The sequence below is a fragment of the Anopheles ziemanni genome, assembly GCF_943734765.1.
Source record: "Anopheles ziemanni chromosome X unlocalized genomic scaffold, idAnoZiCoDA_A2_x.2 X_unloc_70, whole genome shotgun sequence".
NCBI lineage: Eukaryota > Metazoa > Arthropoda > Insecta > Diptera > Culicidae > Anopheles > Anopheles ziemanni.
This window is the reverse complement of record NW_026689840.1, coordinates 100,001-122,500: the sequence shown is the minus strand read 5'-3', so window position 1 is coordinate 122,500 and position 22,500 is coordinate 100,001. Positions and strand designations below refer to the sequence as shown.

The 22,500-nt window shown below is 46.5% G+C and overlaps 1 non-coding gene across 1 annotated transcript; it reads right to left on the bottom strand.

The window, feature by feature from the left end:
- Positions 1–90: 90 nt before the first annotated feature.
- LOC131292549 (5.8S ribosomal RNA) lies at positions 91–245 on the bottom strand. Its single transcript, XR_009190176.1, has one exon. It is a non-coding gene; the product is annotated as a 5.8S ribosomal RNA (ribosomal RNA).
- Between the last annotated feature and the right edge of the window lie 22,255 nt (positions 246–22,500).

Sequence of the window (22,500 nt, the reverse complement as noted above, 5' to 3'; positions counted from 1 at the left end):
GGTCGTCGCGACCCTAGTTAACATCATGGTGCACGTCTCGTGACGGGTGTCACGGCGTAGTTAAATGTATGCGATACATTTCTCAAATATAAGCGCTCAGTCATCTGTACATCATGGTAGGTTCCCACGACGTGCAATATGCGTTCAACTTATCAATGTTCATGTGTCCTGCAGTTCACATTATGACGCGCAGTTAGCTGCGGTCTTCATCGATCCATGAGCCGAGTGATCCACTGCCGAGGGTGACTAACTTGCGTAAGCCGCCGCTGTGCGCGTATACCCGTTCCCCGTAGGGAGGAGCAAGCCGCCGCTTAGAGACGAAGCATAAAGTGTCCTCATTCCACATAGGGCAAGCTGGATTAATCCATTTTACCCAGGACGGCCGAAGCGGCGTGGACCAGGGGAGAACTGAACCTTATACTTCACACCACAGTAAGTCTACGTGTCCTCTTCCACATAGGGCAAGCTAGAACTAACTATCTTACCCAGGACTGCCGAAGCAGCGTGGACCAGGGGAGGAACACACTTTTCATGGAAACGTAAGGCATCCATGACTGCCATAACGTAAGCCGCCGCTGTGCGCGTATACCCGTTCCCCGTAGGGAGGAGCAAGCCGCCGCTTAGAGACGAAGCATAAAGTGTCCTCATTCCACATAGGGCAAGCTGGATGAATCCATTTTACCCAGGACGGCCGAAGCGGCGTGGACCAGGGGAGAACTGAACTTTATACTTCACACCACAGTAAGTCTACGTGTCCTCTTCCACATAGGGCAAGCTAGAACTAACTATCTTACCCAGGACTGCCGAAGCAGCGTGGACCAGGGGAGGAACACACTTTTCATAGAAACGTAAGGCATCCATGACTGCCATAGTGCGTAAGCCGCCGCTGTGCGCGTAAACCCGTTCCCCGTAGGGAGGAGTCAAGCCGCCGCTTAGAGACGAAGTATTAAGTGTCCTCTTCCACATAGGGCAAGCTAGAATGAACTATCTTACCCAGGACCGCCGAAGCAGCGTGGACCAGGGGAGAACTGAACTTTATACTTCACACCACAGTATTGAGTAATGTGCCCTCTTCCACATAGGGCAAGCTGGAATGTTCCATTTTACCCAGGACGGCCGAAGCGGCGTGGACCAGTGGAGGACTACACAATCATGAGGTTTGATATCGACTTGTGTGTTTCAATAGGGTACCGATGGTATGTTTTGAACCGATTTGATTTAGCCATTCTGAAGTCATCACTTGGTTGAAGCGCTGAACTAGGGAGGCATCGTTTACATATATATTGGTTTTCGCATGCTCTACTAGGTTAATGTCATGAGGTTGGCTATCGAGCATGCCCAAGTGATGACTTGATTGTGTGCTTGCTTGAATTCTTCACATTTCATACCATCGGTTAGTTGTCGAATCATTCCTCGATCATAACCTTCGTTCTTGGTTCATGTATGCTCTCTTCCACATAGGGCAAGCTAGAATTAACTATCTTACCCAGGACCGCCGAAGCAGCGTGGACCAGGGGAGAACTATACTTTGTCTTGTATGCCCTCTTCCACATAGGGCAAGCTAGAATTAACTATCTTACCCAGGACCGCCGAAGCAGCGTGGACCAGAGGAGGACTATACTTTGTTCATAACACCACAGTATTGAGTAATGTGCCCTCTTCCACATAGGGCAAGCTAGAATGAACTATCTTACCCAGGACCGCCGCAGCGGCGTGGACCAGTGGAGGACTACACAATTAAGAGGTTTGATATCGACTTGTGTGTTTCAATAGGGTACCGATGGTATGTTTTGAACCGATTTGATTTAGCCATTCTGAAGTCATCACTTGGTTGAAGCGCTGAACTAGGGAGGCATCGTTTACATTACTTGTATATATATTGGGTTTCGCATGCTCTACTAGGTTAATGTCATAGGGTTGGCTATCGAGCATGCCCAAGTGATGACTTGATTGTGTGCTTGCTTGAATTCTTCACATTTCATACCATCGGTTAGTTGTCGAATCATTCCTCGATCATAACCTTCGTTCTTGGTTCATGTATGCTCTCTTCCACATAGGGCAAGCTAGAATTAACTATCTTACCCAGGACCGCCGGAGCAGCGTGGACCAGGGGAGAACTATACTTTGTCTTGTATGCCCTCTTCCACATAGGGCAAGCTAGAATGAACTATCTTACCCAGGACCGCCGGAGCAGCGTGGACCAGTGGAGGACTATACTTTGTTCATAACACCACAGTATTAAGTATGGTGTCCTCTTCCACATAGGGCAAGCTAGAATTAACTATCTTACCCAGGACCGCCGAAGCAGTGTGGACCAGGGGAGGACTATACTTTATACTTCACACACTAGCCATATTGAAGTCATCACTTGGTTGAAGCACTGAACTAGGGCGAGTCTATCGTTTACTTTGCATTGGGATAATACGCTGCATGCTCTCTTAGGTTAATGTCATGTGGTTGGCTATAGAGCATGCCCAAGTGATGACTTTGTTTCAAGCTCAACAGGTAGGGTATTGAGTCCTCTTCCACATAGGGCAAGCTAGAATGAACTATCTTACCCAGGACCGCCGGAGCAGCGTGGACCAGTGGAGGACTATACTTTGTTCATAACACCACAGTATTAAGTATGGTGTCCTCTTCCACATAGGGCAAGCTAGAACTAACTATCTTACCCAGGACCGCCGAAGCAGTGTGGACCAGGGGAGGACTATACTTTATACTTCACACACTAGCCATACTGAAGTCATCACTTGGTGGGGGTGAACTACGGCGGTATCTATCGTTTTGGTTCGGTCTATATAGGGTCGCTTGCATGCTCATTCGAATATAATGTAATTGTGTATGGCAATATGAGCATGCCCAAGTGATGACTTTGTTTCAAGCTCAACAGGTAGGGTATTGAGTCCTCTTCCACATAGGGCAAGCTAGAATGAACTATCTTACCCAGGACCGCCGGAGCAGCGTGGACCAGTGGAGGACTCTATACTTTATACTTCACACCACAGTATTGAGTACGACTTGCATAAAGCCCCTAATGAGAACCACGAGGGCTCTCTCAATGTAGAACCACGAGGGCTCTAGTACCGATTCTCTCGGTACGGCTTGGTCCGTGTTCCTTTATGCTTGTACTCGCGAAAAGTCTCAACCCGGAGGTCTTGACTTTGTATTGTCATAGTTGGACTACGACGGGGCATCCGACCATTGCTGATCGAACACCCCTGATTCACCATCTTTCGGGTAGGCGGTACGCGTACCTCCGGACGCGGAAGTCTCAACCCGGAGGTCTTGACTTTGATTGTCATAGTTGGACTACGACGGGGCATCCGACCATTGCTGATCGAACACCCCTGATTCACCATCTTTCGGGTAGGCGGTGCGCGCACCTCCGACGCGGAAGTCTCAACCCGGAGGTCTTGACTTTGTATTGTCATAGTTGGACTACGACGGGGTATCCGACTCATCGAATACCCCAGAAGCACACCATCTTTCGGGTAGGCGGTACGCGTACCTCCGGACGCGGAAAGTCTCAACCCGGAGGTCTTGACTTTGGTTGTCATAGTTGGACTATGACGGGGCATCCGACCATTGCTGATCGAACACCCCTGTTACACCATCTTTCGGATAGGCGGTGCGCGACACCACCGACGCGGAAAGTCTCAACCCGGAGGTCTTGACTTTGTATTGTTGGATAGTCCTCTTCCACTATAGGGCAAGCTGGAAATATTCCATTTTACCCAGGACTGCCGAGGCAGCGTGGACCAGGGGAGAACTTCACGGAATCTTCAGGCATCCATGATTGCCATAGTGCGTAAGCCGCCGCTGTGTGCGTCAACTCGTTCCCCGTGAGGAGGAGTCTAGCCGCCGCTAAAAGACGAAGCATTAAGTGTCCTCATTCCACTATAGGGCAAGCTAGAATTAACTATCTTACCCAGGACCGCCGAAGCAGCGTGGACCAGGCGAGGACTACTTTATACTTCACACCACAGTATTGAGTACGACTTGCATAAAGCCCCTAATGAGAACCACGAGGGCTCTCTCAATGTAGAACCACGAGGGCTCTAGTACCGATTCTCTCGGTACGGCTTGGTCCGTGTTCCTTTATGCTTGTACTCGCGGAAAGTCTCAACCCGGAGGTCTTGACCTTGATTGTCATAGTTGGACTACGACGGGGTATCCGACCATTGCTGACCGAACACCCCTGATTCATCATCTTTCGGATAGGAGGTGCGCCCACCTCCGACGCGGAAGTCTCAACCCGGAGGTTCGGACTTAGAGTTTTTCCCATTTAAAAGTTTTTCTCTTAGCCATACTGAAGTCATCACTTGGTGAACGATTGAACTAGGGCGGGTTAATCGTTTATAGGTATCATGTGGTTTGCATGCTCTCTTAGGTTAAGGTCATGTGGTTGGCTATCGAGCATGCCCAAGTGATGACTTTGTTTCACGCTTGCTTGATTTCTTCAAGATTCCCTGTTATATAGTGTAATCATTCGAGAACAGGGAATCTTTGGTTTTGCTCAACAGGTATTGGATGTCAACTTGGTATCTAGATCGCATTAAGTCTCAACCCTTAGGTTCGGACTTGTATAGTGACATCTTGTTACGGTCTTGAGTCTCAACCCGCAGGTTCGGACTACTTAGTGTTTGATCGAATATAATATGGCAACTTGTGCCTAAGTCTCAACCCGCAGGTTCGGACTTCTGTTTATTTGGCCAATGTATGTATAAGGCAACTTGTGCCTAAGTCTCAACCCGCAGGTTCGGACTTGTGTATTTGTTCGAAGTCATGTATAAGGCAACGTGTGCCTAAGTCTCAACCCGCAGGTTCGGACTTGTTAGTGTTTCGTCAACTTTCATATGGCAACTTGTGCCTAAGTCTCAACCCGCAGGTTCGGACTTGTGTATTTGTTCGAAGTCATGTATAAGGCAACTTGTGCCTAAGTCTCAACCCGCAGGTTCGGACTTGTGTATTTGTTCGAAGTCATGTATAAGGCAACTTGTGCCTAAGTCTCAACCCGCAGGTTCGGACTTCATAGTGTTTCGTCAATGTTCATATGGCAACTTGTGCCTAAGTCTCAACCCGCAGGTTCGGACTTCTATAGTGTTTCGTCAATTATCATATGGCAACTTGTGCCGAAGTCTCAACCCGCAGGTTCGGACTTCTGGAAGGATCACTTGGCCACTAATGATCCTTCCGCAGGTTCACCTACGGAAACCTTGTTACGACTTTTACTTCCTCTAAATCATCAAGTTCGGTCAACTTCGATAAAGCAGACGCGGTTCACGAGGATCCAGCGAACGATCATCTCCAAAGACCTCACTAAATAATCCATCGGTAGTAGCGACGGGCGGTGTGTACAAAGGGCAGGGACGTATTCAACGCTGGCTGATGACCAGCACTTACTAGAAGTTCCGAGTTCATATGGACCATTGCAATCCATAATCCCTACTAAGTGAGTATTTGAGTGATTTCCCGTTCCTCTCGGAATAGGAGACACGCTGCTACCCACATTGTAGCACGCGTGTAGCCCAGAACATCTAAGGGCATCACGGACCTGTTATCGCTCGATCTCATTTTGCTAAACACAAATTGTCCTGCTAAGCAGCGTACCGTAAGTGCACTTGCGCACACGAACAGCGAAGGTGTCAGGTCATACTCCACCGAAAGGTCCTAACCCGTTCCAATCGGCATCGACGCATTAACGCTGACTGCGTTCTAGTTAGCATATGTGAGTCACGTTCGTTATCGGAATTAACCAGACAAATCAATCCACGAACTAAGAACGGCCATGCACCACTACCCTTAAATTTGAGAAAGAGCTATTAATCTGTCTCACCTCCATAAGTTCGGACCTGGTAAGTTTTCCCGTGTTGAGTCAAATTGAACCGCAAGCTCCATTTCATTGTGGTGCCCTTCCGTCAATTCCTTTAAGTTTCAACTTTGCAACCATACTTCCCCCGGAACCTGACTTTGGTTTCCCGGAAGCTACTGAGAGCACCTGGTTGTAGCGTCTCCCAATTGCTAGTTGGCATCGTTTACGGTTAGAACTAGGGCGGTATCTAATCGCCTTCGATCCTCTAACTTTCGTTCTTGATTAAAGAAAGCATCCTTGACAAATGCCTTCGCTTTAGTTAGTCTTACGACGGTCTACGAATTTCACCTCTCGCGCCGTAATACTAGTGTCCCCAACTACTTCTGTTAATCATTACCTCCGGTCTGAGTACAAACCAATGAAAGATTAGACCAAGGTCGTATTCCATTATTCCATGCAAGATTATTCTAGGGCGTTTGGGCACCCTGCTTTAAGCACTCTAATTTGTTCAAGGTAAACGTGAGCGGTCGAGCTCTATGTTACACTTGCACCCGTTGAAGGGCACACCATGACACAGACTTGGTGCCCTACCACACCATTGAGTCGCAACCAGATTCCGACTTGGCCCACCGACCACGGGTTGACCGGGTCGGCGGAGCCGGACTGTGTTGGACAAGTATCAACTTCGAACGTTTTAACCGCAACAATTTTAATATACGCTAGTGGAGCTGGAATTACCGCGGCTGCTGGCACCAGACTTGCCCTCCACTTGATCCTCGTAGAAGGATTTATGCTCTACTCATTCCAATTATGAAACATCATTAAAGAGTTTCATATTGTTATTTCTCGTCACTACCTCCCCGTCCCGGGATTGGGTAATTTACGCGCCTGCTGCCTTCCTTGGATGTGGTAGCCATTTCTCAGGCTCCCTCTCCGGAATCGAACCCTGATTCCCCGTTACCCGTTGCAACCATGGTAGTCCTCTATACTACCATCCATAGTTGATAGGGCAGATATTTGCGAGATCTGTCGTCGGTGCGAGACCATACGATCAGCATCATTATCCAGACTTCAACTCAATGACACGGAGAACCCGCGATTGGTTTGACTAATAAGTGCACCAGTTCCCGCGAGGGTCCTGGCATGTTGCATGTATTAGCTCTAGATTTTCCACAGTTATCCAAGTAACTAGGTTGATGATCTCGTAAATTATAGCTGTTATACTGAGCCTTATGCGGTTTCACATTAAATCTGTTTGTACTTAGACATGCATGGCTTAACCTTTGAGACGAGCGTATATTACTGGTAGGATCAACCAGAATTCCGACTTTGCGTTCGAATGTTCATTGTCCCATTGCACCCGGAGGAGCAAACACCACGTTCTATATGTTGTCAAGTCCGGTAGCACACGGGAGGCGAGCCCCCGTGCGAACCTCATTGCCCTCGTATCACACACACCCGATGCACCGGACAGGCACTTGAGCGGCATTCGACTCCGCTAAGCGCTCGTGCGCCCGATTGTGCATGCGCTGACGGGGCCTTCATACCCCTACCACAGCGACCTTATGCCAAACTTCCATGAATACTTAGGTGAGCTGACAAGGGCCTTCATTTCCCTACCATCAACTAAAGGACACGCTAGGCGCGTCCGATCATTGCAACTGCGGGGCTTTCATACCCCAATCACCACAGTACGCAATTCACCAGAGTTTAATCACAACCCCCCCGGACATGGCACACTATTAACTTGCAACAAAACTTAGTGTGTGCCGGGCACATCGGTTCCACAAAATCATTCCCGATGTACCCCAATTGGGGTTGCGAACGCATTCACGGTCCTCTGACACACCCAACCAAGCGTGGATACTACATACCTCAAACACCCAGTACACTAACAGACAAATCAATATATGGTTGCTTTCCCCCAGACATTTGCCAATCACTTGGCACCCGGACGGGAACTCGCTCCTGATTGCGCCATTGCCACCCATTTGCCAAGAGCGAGTTCTGTATGTAGATTTCATTTGGAAAGACAACCGTGTACTGGATATTCTATCCGACGATTACAGATGACGAGTACGAGACTCGACTACACTCACGGATAATACATTTTGGGTCGAGATTGCTTTCGGGGTTTTCGATTGGTCTTGCGCTTGTAAACGTATAACTTTGACTTGTGGTAACCTCGGTATGTTAGTCGATCACGTGGTTGTGAACTGGGTACGGGTGGGCAATCTGTTCACTTGCACTCTGGGTAGGAATATGGTGAGCGCTATAGGTTAAAGATCATGGTATGGTTCCATCGTGATGACTTTCGCTAGATAGTAGTATGTTTGGATAGTTATAACGTTTTTGGCCATTTGTTCATAGTGTTCGGTTCATTCAGGAATTCGATTGGTCTTTGCTTCACACACGTGGTCGATCACTTGGATGTGAACTAGGGTGAGATTAAGGTGTTCACTAGTGCTCTTCGGTTTGGGATCAGTAATGAGCACTTGATTGGTTTCGCATAATATGTATCCATAGTGATGACTCTTTCCAGCTTAAGATTTCGTGACCGGTTTCGAATCCTTCCCACGTTCGCTTTTACTTGGTTAGGTTTTCGAGTGTAGATTTGAAAGCAATCTCATGTATGTATCCCATCTGATATAAGCCACTGACAGTTCATGTCACCTCGTTCAACTCTCGCTGGGTCACAGAAGTATGTTACTGCGCCCATTATCCCTACTCGGATAGGTTCGGTTCGTTCGTTTTATACTACGGTGAGTAAACTCAATTTGTGCATCGCATAGCCATGGAAAGCAAGCTTTCGCGGGCCTCTTCGACTGTTTTGATACGAGCTGTGCCCGTGATGCTTGTCATCCCAGGATACTAGACCCCTTTGGACGACCGCATGACCATCAGAAAGTAAATTCCACGTTCGATTTGGGGTGTGAACCCCGAACATAAAGTCTTTGTGTAGAACCACGAGGGCTCTATAGTACCGATTCTCTCGGTACGCTTGGTCCGTGTTCCTTTATGTTCGTACTCTTGTGTGTATAATATTCATGTTCGATTTGGGATATTTGCTACTGTCACCGTTTGAGTACCATGGGGCTTGAACCCCTAACATAAAGTCTTTGTGTAGAACCACGAGGGCTCTGTAGTACCAATTCTCTCGGTACGCTTGGTCCGTGTTCCTTTATGTTTGTACTCTTGTGTGTATAATATTCATGTTCGGTTTGGGATATTTGCTACTTTCACCAGGGTCCCGTTCTTCATACAAGTCTGCCTTGCTAATGTGGTAACTTTATAGTGTAGTTCTGACATCCCAATTTTGGGACTTAGCCGATTTTTCATGTATTTCCATATGACCCGTAGGGTCCCTTTCTTCATACAAGCTTGCCTAGGGCGATCGGTCAAAACTTGTCTTACTATTCGATTGGTCTTCGCACTTTCACCCTAGGCAGTTCGCCTAGGTCTGTCTTCTTGAGGAGGCCAAAACCCGAAATAAGGAGGTCCAGCCGACCCTGAAACCTCCCCTGTCTTAACTACACTAACCCGATTTTTCAGGGTCCTCAGCGCCATACAACTTTGCCTAGGTCACTTGTACTCTTGACTTAGGCCATCTGACTTGGTCCGTGTTTCTTCCTAGGGTTCACCTAGGTACTTTGCCTTGCTTCATGTGGTAACTTTTTAGTGTAGTTCAGACATCCCAATTTTGGGACTTAGCCGATTTTTCATGTATTTCCATATGACCCTTAGGGTCCCTTTCTTCATACAAGCTTGCCTAGGGCGATCGGTCAAAACTTGTCTTACTATTCGATTGGTCTTCGCACTTTCACCCTAGGCAGTTTGCCTAGGTGTAGCTTCTTGAGGAGGCCAAAACCCGAAATAAGGAGGTCCGGCCGACCCAGAAACCTCCCCTGTCTGAACTACACTAACCCGATTTTTCAGGGTCCTCAGCGCCATACAACTTTGCCTAGGTCACTTGTACCCTTGACTTAGGCCATCTGACTTGGTCCGTGTTTCTTCCTAGGGTTCACCTAGGTACTTTGCCTTGCTTGATGTGGTAACTTTTTAGTGTAGTTCAGACATCCCAATTTTGGGACTTAGCCGATTTTTCATTTATTTCCATATGACCCATGGGGTCCCTTTCTTCATACAAGCTTGCCTAGGGCGATCGGTCAAAACTTGTCTTACTATTCGATTGGTCTTCGCACTTTCACCCTAGGCACTTTGCCTAGGTCTGTCTTCTTGAGGAGGCCAAAACCCAAAATAAGGAGGTTCAGCCGACCCAGAAACCTCCCCTGTCAGAACTACACTAACCCGATTTTTCAGGGTCCTCAGCGCCATACAACTTTGCCTAGGTCACTTATACTCTTGACCTAGGCCATCTGACTTGGTCCGTGTTTCTTCCTAGGGTTCACCTAGGTACTTTGCCTTGCTTGATGTGGTAACTTTTTAGTGTAGTTCAGACATCCCAATTTTGGGACTTAGCCGATTTTTCATGTATTTCCATATGACCCATAGGGTCCCTTTCTTCATACAAGCTTGCCTAGGGCGATCGGTCAAAACTTGTCTTACTATTCGATTGGTCTTCGCACTTTCACCCTAGGCAGTTTGCCTAGGTGTAGCTTCTTGAGGAGGTCAAAACCCAAAATAAGGAGGTTCAGCCGACCCAAAAACCTCCCCTGTCTGAACTACACTAACCCGATTTTTCAGGGTCCTCAGCGCCATACAACTTTGCCTAGGTCACTTGTACTCTTGACTTAGGCCATCTGACTTGGTCCGTGTTTCTTCTTAGGGTTCACCTAGGTACTTTGCCTTGCTTGATGTGGTAACTTTTTAGTGTAGTTCAGACATCCCAATTTTGGGACTTAGCCGATTTTTCATGTATTTCCATATGACCCATAGGGTCCCTTTCTTCATACAAGCTTGCCTAGGGCGATCGGTCAAAACTTGTCTTACTATTCGATTGGTCTTCGCACTTTCACCCTAGGCAGTTTGCCTAGGTGTAGCTTCTTGAGGAGGTCAAAACCCAAAATAAGGAGGTTCAGCCGACCCAAAAACCTCCCCTGTCTGAACTACACTAACCCGATTTTTCAGGGTCCTCAGCGCCATACAACTTTGCCTAGGTCACTTGTACTCTTGACTTAGGCCATCTGACTTGGTCCGTGTTTCTTCTTAGGGTTCACCTAGGTACTTTGCCTTGCTTGATGTGGTAACTTTTTAGTGTAGTTCAGACATCCCAATTTTGGGACTTAGCCGATTTTTCATGTATTTCCATATGACCCATAGGGTCCCTTTCTTCATACAAGCTTGCCTAGGGCGATCGGTCAAAACTTGTCTTACTATTCGATTGGTCTTCGCACTTTCACCCTAGGCAGTTTGCCTAGGTGTAGCTTCTTGAGGAGGTCAAAACCCAAAATAAGGAGGTTCAGCCGACCCAAAAACCTCCCCTGTCTAAACTACACTAACCAGATTTTTCAGGGTCCTCACCGTCATACAACTTTGCCTAGGTCACTTGCACTCTTGACTTAGGCCATCTGACTTGGTCCGTGTTTCTTGCTAGGGTTCACCTAGGTAGTTTGCCTTGCTTGATGTGGTAACTTTTTAGTGTAGTTCTGACATCCCAATTTTGGGACTTAGCCGATTTTTCATGTATTTCCATATGACCCTTAGGGTCCCTTTCTTCATACAAGCTTGCCTAGGGCGATCGGTCAAAACTTGTCTTACTATTCGATTGGTCTTCGCACTTTCACCCTAGGCAGTTTGCCTAGGTGTAGCTTCTTGAGGAGGTCAAAACCCAAAATAAGGAGGTTCAGCCGACCCAAAAACCTCCCCTGTCTAAACTACACTAACCAGATTTTTCAGGGTCCTCACCGTCATACAACTGTGCCTAGGTCACTTGCACTCTTGACTTAGGCCATCTGACTTGGTCCGTGTTTCTTGCTAGGGTTCACCTAGGTAGTTTGCCTTGCTTGATGTGGTAACTTTTTAGTGTAGTTCTGACATCCCAATTTTGGGACTTAGCCGATTTTTCATGTATTTCCATATGACCCTTAGGGTCCCTTTCTTCATACAAGCTTGCCTAGGGCGATCGGTCAAAACTTGTCTTACTATTCGATTGGTCTTCGCACTTTCACCCTAGGCAGTTTGCCTAGGTGTAGCTTCTTGATGAGGCCAAAACCCAAAATAAGGGGGTTCGGCCGACCCAAAAACCTACCCTGTCTAAACTACACTAACCAGATTTTTCAGGGTCCTCAGCGCCATACAACTTTGCCTAGGTCACTTGTTCTCTTGACTTAGGCCATCTGACTTGGCCCGTGTTTCTTCCTAGGGTTCACCTAGGTACTTTGCCTTGCTTGGTGTGGTAACTTTTTAGTGTAGTTCTGACATCCTCATTTTGGGACTTAGCCGATTTTTCGTAAAATGCCATATGACCCATATGGGTCCTTTCCTTCATATAAGTTTGCCTTGCTTGGTGTGGTAACATTTGAGTGTAGTTCTGACATCATCATTTTGGGACTTAGCCGATTTTTCGTAAAATACCATATGACCCATATGGGTCCTTTCCTTCATATAAGTTTGCCTTGCTTGGTGTGGTAACATTTGAGTGTAGTTCTGACATCATCATTTTGGGACTTAGCCGATTTTTCGTAAAATACCATATGACCCATCAGGGACCTTGCCTTCATATAAGTTTGCCTTGCTTGATGTGGTAACTTTTAAGTGTAGTTCTGACATCCCCATTTTGGGACTTAGCCGATTTTTCGTAAAATACCATATGACCCATCAGGGTCCTTGCCTTCATATAAGTTTGCCTTGCTTGGTGTGGTAACATATGAGTGTAGTTCTGACATCCCCATTTTGGGACTTAGCCGATTTTTCGTAAAATACCATACGACCCATCAGGGTCCTTTGCTTCATATAAGTTTGCCTTGCTTGGTGTGGTAACATTTGAGTGTAGTTCTGACATCCCCATTTTGGGACTTAGCCGATTTTTCGATCCATCCCATATGACCCATCAGGGTCCTTTTTCTTCATATAAGTTTCCCAAGACTTAGTGCTTTTTACCTTTGGACACCAATATCACCCTTGCGGGTATCTTTGATCTTCTCACTTTGTATTGACCGAATGTAGGTCTTGCCATGCCAAACATATAATTGTTCTACACCAAGTCTCTATCTCGTACCGCCAGCTCGGTACATTCGATTAACCTGCCCTTAAGGCACCCGGGACTTAGCCATTTTTTCACATTTTTCATGATTTTGAGGCAACTTTTCTCAACTTTGTCACCTTATATCACCAAGATCCTTTCCCTTTAGCGCTTCACTCTGTTCGTATGATATTTAGCGCTGACTATCACCTTTCTATCGCTGAGCTCAACTTCTTATTCGGTGCCATAGAGCCAGAGATATTTGGTGTATGCTGTTATAAGGGAAGTTTGTCACTTTTTCAAAGGCCCACTTTGGGACGCCCATATCTCACCTTCAGGTATCTTCGATCTTCTTGTCGTCTATGGACGAAACTTAGGTCTTGTCTTGGCCAACTTATAAATGTTCTACGGCCAAGCCGTATCTCTTACCGCCAGCCCGGTATTCATGGACTTAGTTGGATTTTCGCCTCTCGTGGTAACAATTTCAGACTTTCACTCACAATAACACCCGAACGGTCACATGCTAGCGCTTTGCTTGGAAGGAATTATAGTTAGCGCTACCTTTTCTCTTTCCATCGATACCTTGTTCGTTCCATTCCATGCCATACAGCCGAAGTTATGATGTTTCCCGTTTTCCATATCATGTGGAGCTTATGCTCTGGGAAAACCATCTAACACCTGTACCACCCTTTTGGGTACCACCGATCTCGAGACTATGTTCGGGCCAAATATAGGTTATAACATGCCCAACTTATAATTGTTCTACACCAAGTCTCTATCTCTTACCGCCTGCTCGGTATTTTACTCGTAAGTCCAAATTTCACAACTTGTACTTTTTGGCCCAATGTACTCGAGTTTCAATTTTGGTAACATTTTTCGACTTTGACGCTTAATAACTTCCAAATCATGCTAGTTAGCGCTTTGCTTTCTTCTAGTCGTATCTAGCGCTGGGTGTTACCTTTCCAAAACATATCCTAGCTTAACAATCCATGCCATACAGCCGGAGCTACATGGTGCACAAGTCAAATCCATTTTAGCCATGTTTCATTTTTGCCAATTTTTGACCACTCGTATCACCCTTCCAGAGTGGTCCGATCTTCTCGCTGTCTATGGCCGACTTTTAGGTCTCGTAGAGGCAAACTTATAAGTATTCTACGTCAACCCGCTATCTCTTACCGCCTGCTCGGTATTCTTGGTCTTGTGTGATTTTTGGCCATTTTGGTATTATTTTTCCACTTTGTCGCTTAATAACTCAGTTTTGCTCAACACTTAGCGCTTCGGTTGTTTGGGATTATAGTTAGCGCTCGGTTCGACCTTTCCAACACTGATCTTAGCTTGTCGATCCGTTCCATACAGCCTGAGTTATTCGCGATACCGTGTTTCAACCCATTTCTCAAGTCTCGTTTTGGTCCAACTTTGAACCAGCCATATCACCCTGATGGGTACCTCCGATCTTCTCGCTCTATATTGGCCAAAGTTAGGTCTTGTGGTAACGTACTTATGATTGTTCTACGCCGTGTTCGTAGCTCTTATCGTTCGCCCGCTATTTTCGATCATAAGGTGAATTTTCGCCTCTAAACCACCATTTTTCACCTTTGCCCTCTAATATGACCGACTTGCTCAACACCTAGCGCTTCGCTTGGTAGGACACATAGCTAGCGCTCGTCAAGACCTTTCCAACGCATATCCAAGCTTTCCGATCCGAGCCATACAGCCTGAGCTATAGGCGATACCGTTTTTCCCATTTTCTTGGTCACACGCACTTTAGGGTACCCCTTTTTGCCTTTGACCCTTAATACCTCCTCCGGGTCACTAGTAGGCGCTCAGCTTGGTAGGATACATAGCTAGAGCAGGCCTTCACCTTTCCAAAACTGCCTCAAGTGTACCGATCCGACATCTAGAACCAAAGTTATGGTCATTCCCATCATGCTCTACTTTCATGGTCAACCTCCACCAAGCACACCTAGGTTGGACCAACTTTCACCAACTCATCTCGAACCCCAAATTTGCTTCGACCTACTAGGTTTCCCTAGCAAAGTGGCCAAAACATCCATTACAACACGACTGGTCTTTCTGGTGGTCGACCTAGGCGACTTTGTTCGACGACCACCACCCCATGGAACTAAAAGACGTCCCTTGATACGGACCACCGATACATTTTCCGGCCTGTCTAAACTACACTCATCGAAATTTTTTTGGGTCCCCACCGTCATACAAGTTTGCCTAGGTCAAGTTTTTCTTCCGGATCGGCCGCGGACCTCACTTTTCATTATCTAGGGAGGCCATAGGGCCCCAAAAGGGGTTTTTTAAAATTTTCGACACTTTCGACTTTGGTCGGATTTTTTCCGATTTTGGTCCGACCTAGGGACTTGGTGGTCCAAGGAGCCTCGGGACCAAACTTTTTTCTCAGGGGTCCCTACCTCCATACAACTTTGCCTAGGTAAATTTTTTGTTCCAAATCGACCGCGGATTTCACTTTTCAATATCTGGGGCTCGTGTAGAGTCCGAATATGAGGTTTTCTCATTTTTCGACATTTTCGACTTTTTTCGACTTTTTTCGGGTTTTTCGACCTAGGGGTCCGCCCAACAATTTTTGGGTCAAAATTTTTTATTGAACTAGTCGAAAGTACGCAAAAAGATAAGACTTTTTGCCGAAGACACCATGCCCCGGAACCGACTCCTTCCCCTTCAAAATTGGGGACAAACGTGATTTTTGAAACTTTTCCTTAGGGAGCCAAAGACTTAGAAAATTTTCAAATTCTCGATTTTTCGATTGCGAGCTAGCGCTTTGCGGTCTTCGGCAATGTTGTAGATCTCGACGAGATAAGACTTTTTGGTCATGAGACACTTTGCCCTCCGACCCCTCCTTCCCCCCGCAAATCGCCCCCCAAAGTGCAATTTTTGCATTTTCACCTCTTTGCACGCACTGTTCGGCCCAAATGGCCACTTTCTATGGGTCTGAGCGCTTTGCGGTCTTCGGCAAACTTTTAGAGCGTACCAAGCCCTAATTATAATTGTTCTACACCACCTTCGTACCTCTTCATCCCTGGCCGCTATTCGCGTACCAAGGTAATTTTTGTTCATTTTGTCAACATTTTTCATCTTTGACTGCTTATATCGGCCTTGCCATGAACCGATAGCGCTTCGCTGTGTTCTAACGTAAGTTAGTACTACTCAATACCTTTCCAAATCATGTCTTAGATTGTCATTTGCTTGCGTACAGCCGGAGCTATGAGCGATACCGTAAAAAGTACCGAAACTTGGAAAAATCCTTTGATCGCCCATATCCCCCCTTTGGGGGCCAGATATCGAAAAAAGTTCTGATTCAAAAAGTTGCGCATTAACGTGTTCTAGTTATGCCTAGAACATTTCACTTCGCTAGCTGGCCTGCAACTTAGCCGTAATTGGGATTTTAGGGTGTTCTTGGAGGGCCCATTTCCTGCGACTTGGTATCTTTTGGGCCCAATGTTTCTCTAATATCTCCACGAGTTTTCCAGATAGCCTTTTCAAACTTTCAGGGTGCCTAGAACACCTCAAGACCTTTCCAACGCTATGCCGTTTGCCTCGCTCGGACATCTACAGCCAAAGTTATTCGAGGTACACGGTACCTTACCCTGTTTTCTCAGTACTTGGTCGAAAATTTCGATCAGCCATATGACCGACTTGGACAACCCTGAGCGGGTTGGCCCCATATAACTAAACTTTCGTCTCGTGGAGGCAAACTTATAAATATTCCACGTCAACTCGCTATCTCGTACCGCCTTGACGGTATACTTGGTCCAAGGGCCATTTCCAGCGACTTGGTCGCAATTTCGCTCTAAGTTTCGCTAATACCTTCGTCCGTGGACATGGTGATTTTTTGTTCGTATTTTTCCTTGATAGTCCCACTCAAGACTATTCCATACCAGAGCCAAGCGTCCCGCTAAGTGCCATACAGCCTGAGCAGTAATTCATGAAAGGTACCTCTACCAGTTTTTGCCATACTTGGGTACAAACTTTGGATCGCCCATATCTCCACTTTGGAGGCCAGCCAGCACCTTGGCCCCATATACTTTTTTGTTGGTCATACCATGCACCAAATATAATTGTTCCACGCCAACTTGCTATCTCTTCTCCAACTTGCCGTTATTCTTGGTCCAAGTCCCATTTCATTCGTTTTCGGACCCATTTTGCTATATGTTTCACTAATAGCTTCGGCCATGGACAAGCTGATATTCTGTTTGTATTTTTGCTTGATAGTCCCACTCAAGACCATTCCAAAACACACCGCAACTTGTCGCTCGGTGGCAAACTGACCGAGTTATAATTCATGAAAGATACCTCAACTTGGTACACCATGTGGTCGGCCCAAACCATATACCGACCAAACGACCGACTTGGAGCACCCTGACCGGGTTGCCCCCATATAATGAAAGTTGCGTCTCTACACGCCCAACTTATGAATATTCTACGCCAAGTCGCTATCTCTTACCGGTAAGCCGGTATTCACCTTCCAAGGGTGATTTTGGTCAAGTGCCATTTCCTGCGACTTGGTCCCCGAATTGGACCATCATCACCTAATATCTCCGTGGTCTTTCAACTCAGCCTCATAAAACTTTCAGGGTAGATAGGTCTCCCCAAGACCTTTCCAACGGTGAGCCGTTTGCCTCGCTCGGCCATCTACAGCCGAAGTTATTAATGGTACTTGGTACCTTACCCTGTTTTTTCCATACTTGTTCGTACTTGGGTACAAACTTTGGATCGCCCATATCTCCACTTTGGAGGCCAGCCAGCACCTTGGCCCCATATACTTTTTTGTTGGTCATACCATGCACTAAATATAATTGTTCCACGCCAACTTGCTATCTCTTCTCCAACTTGCCGTTATTCTTGGTCCAAGTCCCATTTCATTCGTTTTCGGACCCATTTTGCTATATGTTTCACTAATAGCTTCGGCCATGGACAAGCTGATATTCTGTTTGTATTTTTGCTTGATAGTCCCACTCAAGACCATTCCAAAACACACCGCAACTTGTCGCTCGGTGGCAAACTGACCGAGTTATAATTCATGAAAGATACCTCAACTTGGTACACCATGTGGTCGGCCCAAACCATATACCGACCAAACGACCGACTTGGAGCACCCTGACCGGGTTGCCCCCATATAATGAAAGTTGCGTCTCTACACGCCCAACTTATGAATATTCTACGCCAAGTCGCTATCTCTTACCGGTAAGCCGGTATTCACCTTCCAAGGGTGATTTTGGTCAAGTGCCATTTCCTGCGACTTGGTCCCCGAATTGGACCATCATCACCTAATATCTCCGTGGTCTTTCAACTCAGCCTCATAAAACTTTCAGGGTAGATAGGTCTTCCCAAGACCTTTCCAACGGTGAGCCGTTTGCCTCGCTCGGCCATCTACAGCCGAAGTTATTAATGGTACTTGGTACCTTACCCTGTTTTTTCCATACTTGTTCGTACTTGGGTACAAACTTTGGATCGCCCATATCTCCACTTTGGAGGCCAGCTAGCACCTTGGCCCCATATACTTTTTTGTTGGTCATGCCATGCACCAAATATAATTGTTCTACGCCAACTTGCTATCTCTTCTCCAACTTGCCGTTATTCTTGGTCCAATTCCCATTTCATTCGTTTTTGGACCCATTTTGCTATATGTTTCACTAATAGCTTCGGCCATGGACAAGCTGATTTTCGATTGGTATTTTTCCTTGATAGTCCCACTCAAGACCATTCCAAAAAACACCGCAGCTTGTCGCTCGGTGGCAAACTGACCAAGTTATAATTCATGAAAGGTACCTCAACTTGGCACACCTCGTGGTCGGCCCAAACCATAAACCAACCAAACGACCGACTTGGAGCACCCTGACCGGGTTGGCCCCATATAATAAAAGTTGCGTCTCTACACGCCCAACTTATGAATATTCTACGCCAAGTCGCTATCTCTTACCGGTAAGCCGGTATTCACCTTCCAAGGGTGATTTTGGTCAAGTGCCATTTCCTGCGACTTGGTCCCCGAATTGGACCATCATCACCTAATATCTCCGTGGTCTTTCAACTCAGCCTCATGAAACTTTCAGGGTAGATAGGTCTCCCCGAGACCTTTCCAACGGTGAGCCGTTTGCCTCGCTCGGCCATCTACAGCCGAAGTTATTAATGGTACTTGGTACCTTACCCTGTTTTTTCCATACTTGTTCGTACTTGGGTACAAACTTTGGATCGCCCATATCTCCACTTTGGAGGCCAGCCAGCACCTTGGCCCCATATACTTTTTTGTTGGTCATGCCATGCACCAAATATAATTGTTCTACGCAAGCTTGCTATCTCTTCTCCAACTTGCGGTTATTTTTGACTCAAGTCCCATTTCCATAGTTTTTGGTACCAATTTGCTCTATGTTTCGCTAATAGCTTCGCCCAAGGACTTTGTGATTTTTTGTTCGCATTTTTCCTAAATAGTCCCACTCAAGACTATTCCAAATCACACCTTAGCTTGTCGCTCAGTGCCATACAGCCAGAGTTTTAATTCATGAAAGGTACATTACCTTGGTACACCACGTGGTCGGTCCAAACCATCAACCAACCATATGACCGACTTCGAGTCGAGCTAGCGGCTAGGCTCAATATAATGAAATGCGTGTCTTGATGCGGGCTACTGACGGTCTGAACAATGTAGCTCGCTAGCTCGTCTCTAAACTTGTGTTTTGGTCGAATATTGGGTGTTCATGTACCACTTCGGGTAACATGGACTTTGGTGCAACTTTACCACTTGTGCACTTAATTACTTCCCGGTCATTCAAGTCTTTGCCTTCATACTTTCAGGGTAGTTAGGTCTCGTCGAGACCTTTCCATACATATGCCAAACTCATCGATCGGACATCTATAGCCCGAGTTATTCGCGGTACACCGTACCTTACCCTGTTTTTTCCTCAATTGGGTACAAACCTTGGAACACCCATATCGCCCCTTTAGAGACTAGCTGGCACGTTGGCCTCATATAATGATAAGTGCACCTCAACTAGGGCTACTGACGGTCAGAACATTTCAACTTGCTAGCTCGGGCCCACACTTGTGTTTTTCTCGAATATATGGTTCAAGTGTGCCACTTTGGGCACTTTTGGACATTTTGTCCCCACACAACTTTCTTGCCTTGGTAGATAGGGTCTTGTGATCTTGGGCAAAAAGATGCACCAAGATAAAGTCTAACTTTCGTTCTTGTACCGCAAAGCGCTATCTCAAACACCCGAGGAGATAGAAAGTGATTATGTTCGGTATATCGGTCTTCCATGGCCTACTATGGTAAACCCCTGCAGGTATGCAACCGAAGGTGCTTGGTACATGTATTTGGTGCAATATCGGTGCAAAGTAGGTGTTTCCTTGATCGGGCTATAACTTTCTTGGTTGATGTTGGATTGCTTTGCGGTCTTCGGGGGATAGTTAGGGAACATGTTGGCCAACATTTCCTTATTCCTCAGCCTGGCCGTACCTCTTACCGTCTAGGCGGTATACATGCTCTAAGTTGGAACTTGTGTTCCTTTGGGTAACTTCTCTGACTTTGACGCTTAATAACTTTCGTTCATATGCAGTCTAAGCTCTGCAACTCTCAGGAAAGCTAGTACTACTCATTTCCTTTCCATATCAGTCTTTGGCTTGTCGATCCGATGTCTACAGCCTTACTTATTCACGTTCCCTGTGAAGGTAGGTTTTTGCCCATTTTCCAGTTCATGTGGTAACATTCCCAGACTTTGCCGGCTTTCTCTTCATGTGGTAACTTGCTTGCTTGTGTGGTAACTTGGAAGTGTATTTCTGACAGACCCAATCTGGGACTTAGCCGATTTTTCTCTTCATATCATATGGATCCATCACTAGGCCATCTTGCTTGCTTGTGTGGTAACTTGATAGTGTATGTCTGACAGACCCAATCTGGGACTTAGCCGATTTTTCTCTTCATATCATATGGATCCATCACTAGGCCATCTTGCTTGCTTGTGTGGTAACTTGGAAGTGTATTTCTGACAGACCCAATCTGGGACTTAGCCGATTTTTCTCTTCATATCATATGGATCCATCACTAGGCCATCTTGCTTGCTTGTGTGGTAACTTGGAAGTGTATTTCTGACAGACCCAATCTGGGACTTAGCCGATTTTTCTCTTCATATTATATGGATCCTGGACTTAGCCGATTTTTCTCTTCATATCATATGGATCCATCACTAGGCCATCTTGCTTGCTTGTGTGGTAACTTGGAAGTGTATTTCTGACAGACCCAATCTGGGACTTAGCCGATTTTTCTCTTCATATTATATGGATCCTGGACTTAGCCGATTTTTCTCTTCATATCATATGGATCCATCATTAGGCCATCTTGCTTGCTTGTGTGGTAACTTGATAGTGTATTTCCGACAGACCCAATCTCGGACTTAGCCGATTTTTCTCTTCATATTATATGGTTCCATCACTAGGCCATCTTGCTTGCTTGTGTGGTATCTTGAAAGTGTATGTCTGACAGACCCAATCTCGGACTTAGCCGATTTTTCTCTTCATATAATATGGATCCTGGACTTAGCCTGTTATTAGGTTATTATATATGGATCCTGGACTTAGCCGATTATTAGGTTATTATATATGGATCCTGGACTTAGCCGATTTTTCTCTTCATATAATATGGATCCGGGACTTAGCCGATTATTAGGTTATTATATATGGATCCTGGACTTAGCCGATATTTCTCTTCATATAATATGGATCCGGGACTTAGCCAATTTTTCTCTTCATATAATATGGATCCGGGACTTAGCCGATTTTTCTCTTCATATAATATGGATCCGGGACTTAGCCAATTTTTCTCTTCATGTGGTAACGTATGCCAATCGCTCACAAGTCATGGGATAAGGGTACTTGTGTTCTTCCATCTTCTAAGTCCCGCACGGGGACATCGTGATCGCCCCAAGTCCGGAATAGCGCCAAGTCAAGCCCCACGGTGGCCGTGCAGGACCTGTTAGCGGCGGCCCCACTGACAGCACTAATCCGGACTTAGAAATTATATCTTTCTAATCGAACACCACACACGCAACACCACCATACCACCATCTCCTTGCAAGTACCTAAGTACCCGCAACTCCATGGTGAAGGCAATGTCACTCCATCACCAACCTCTTTGCATTGCAAGCACTTGCGTACCTACAACACTCCGAAGAAGGCAACGGCGCGCGATGCTCGACTCCACACACCTCACCACACCACACCACCGATGGCCAGCCAGCCAGCCAGCCCAGCTAAGGGCTAACCCACCAACCAACCACCAATGGCCTAGGCCAGCCGGATCCCACCTTCAAGTCCAAGCACAGCCAAGTGCAAGTACCGCCAAGTGTTCACCAACCAACCATCACACCAGGTCAGCCGGCCAGTACCCACCTTCAAGTGCCATTACCCTCGGGTGCAAGCCCAATCAAGTGTTAACCAACCAACCCGGCCAAGGCAGCCAACAGGCCGGCACCCTACAGCACCGACCCGCCATCACCACCTCAACCGTTGACCATGCAAGTGGCCTCGG